The sequence below is a fragment of the Cicer arietinum genome, chromosome 3 (genome assembly GCF_000331145.2).
Source record: "Cicer arietinum cultivar CDC Frontier isolate Library 1 chromosome 3, Cicar.CDCFrontier_v2.0, whole genome shotgun sequence".
Lineage (NCBI taxonomy): Eukaryota > Viridiplantae > Streptophyta > Magnoliopsida > Fabales > Fabaceae > Cicer > Cicer arietinum.
This window is the reverse complement of record NC_021162.2, coordinates 55,769,348-55,772,129: the sequence shown is the minus strand read 5'-3', so window position 1 is coordinate 55,772,129 and position 2,782 is coordinate 55,769,348.

Below are 2,782 nucleotides of genomic sequence, written 5' to 3'. Positions count from 1 at the left end.
GAGAATAATACAAATTACTAAAATATTATTTATTCATTTATTTGCAAAATTAATATTCAAGTTGTTAGATCGATATTCATTTATGCTCCAAAATAAAATAAATTCTCTTTAAGTGACATTCAAAAGAAGCAAAATTGCTTGAAATTAACGACATTCAATTATTTACTAGCAAATGAAATTTCAGTTCCACATTTCTATTAAAAGTTAATGATGAAAAATAAATAACTTTACAATGTACCACCAAAATTTTAGTAATACAAAATATTATTTTTAAGTAAAAGTCTCATTATTCCACGCGCGTGCACCAATCAAACATCGTTAATTCAACTCTTTGAGATTATTAATACCTAAATATTTGTGTAAAGGGTCAGTTTATCCTAAAGCAAAAATTATATCAAATATTAAATTAACAACAATAAAACATGAATTTATATTCTTTTTGTCATAAAAGATTTAAAGAAATTGATTCTTTAATAGTTCTCAAAGATGTGTCAAAAGTTATAAAATGTATCTAAACAAATCAAGTAGCAACCGTAGAACAAATAATTAGATCAAAATAAAAATAACAATAAAATGTATGTAAATTACGCACGCTCCTAAAGATATATGATACGGGTACAACCAGTCACACATGCATCCACAAAGATGCATATGATATGTCATGAAATGATAATGATGCTCAAAAGATATATGTCTTCACCCACTTAGATAATCATACAAATCACGAGAAACTTAGGCAATCACAAAGATTACAATATTTAAAACACAAATCATCAGCCACTTAGGCAACCACAAAGATAACAATATTTAAAACACAAATCACTAGCCACTTAGGCAACCACAAAGATAACAATATTTAAAACACAAATCACCGGCCACTTAGACAACTACAAAGACAAAATATTTGAGATTTTTTAATCATATAAGACATCAAATTTATATTCTCATGGATGTTCATAGTTAGAGCTCAATAAATTCAACACATCAAATATGCACGTGAACAAAGATCTCAAAATCACCACTTTCATTTTAATAATCCATAAGATTCGATTTGACTATTTGTTATTGATAAAAATTAAAACTTATATAACCAAGAATACAATAATAATAGAAATTTTGTTCATTTCACTATAAACTTTTCCGCATTATAAAAATAAATTGTACATCAATACATTTCAATAATCAATTTTCTCATATTGTCAAAATTTAAAATATAAAATTCTCATCAATTTCCTCATGACACATATATTGTTCATAAAAGTCAAATTTTAAATTTAAAATACTCAAAAAGTGAAGACTTAACATCAAATATATTATAACAAACATATTACTAATGATATCATCATAAAACTTATAACTTTTAAGTACTCTAAAACACATAAGGCATTAAACATTTTCACTACAAACATATTTATTAAGGGATAATAATAAAAAAAGAACTCTATAATTAAGTTCATCATGGTAGATGTATTACTCAAAAGAAACAATCAAAACATTATAGTTAACTTCTTTACGACGAAAATAAAATCAATATTTTTCTTTTAAGACATCCTGGCATCATATCAATATCATACGAACCACTAATTTAATATCTAGCCTAACTCTACATGGGGAAAAGCTCTTATCTTGAACGCTTTCCTTCCACGTAACACTATATAGCCCTCGAAAAATCTCATAAATATGAAGGAACGAAAACTTAGAACTTCCACAAGAAAGAAAGGGAATATGTAGGTGGTTGTTTGAGTGACTTAGAAAAAATTTCGGATAAACAAAATATAATGTTGGGAATGGCGTGTGAGATATGGGTGATTAAGTGCAAGTTTTATCGTGTTCTATGAGGAAGAGGTGTATGAGACTAATATGGAGACATGAAGCTGATTGGAGGAAGATTATAATTTTTCTCATTAAGGTTAATTGCACACATCAATAAGGTATTCAATTAGAATAATATCATTCAATGACCAACTGTTATGAATTAATTGACATTCATGTACTCATTCTTGCTTGTTACACATTTGAGTGGATGTAAAGTAGAAAATACAGAGTTCTATAACTAAATGCTTTTAAAATAAAATATAGTTATCAAGAGTAGTAGTGTGAATGATTAAATTTTGACCAAAATTGACTTGGTCATTGTTCACTCTAAAAAAAACGCTCCTACGAGTTTTAATTAATTACTAACAAAACCCCAACAATTGATTAATTAACATAAATATACTTCAACAAATAATTAAACATTAAAGGAACAATTATCTTATTATTGTCACACTAAATTAATTAAATAGAATATATAAATAAAACTAAGGATTTTCACTAACTCTACTATCTCCTAGGTTGAATACTTATTTGGTCTAAAATAAAACTAATAAACGATATAACTTCTATAAACTATAATTTAATTAAATAATTCAACTAATGTTTTCATGAAATAAAATAAACCAAGTAAGACAAAAATATCACTTCAAGTCACACATAACAAAATAAAGCAAACATATCTAACACATCAATTTCATGATTATCGAAACTAATCAAATAAACAAAATATATAATTGTCCACGTAGGAAATAATTATGCCATAAATCGTTCTAATGTAATTGTCACACAAAAACAATTAAATAAAAAGAAAGGTTATAATTATTCGAGTAAAACAGAGGGTGGTAAATTTTAATTTAATTTCTTTACATATAGAATAAAATATTAATTAAATAATAAATTACGAAAATAACTAAAAGACATATATATAATATATATGAAAAATATTGGGGTGTTTTAATTGACGAGT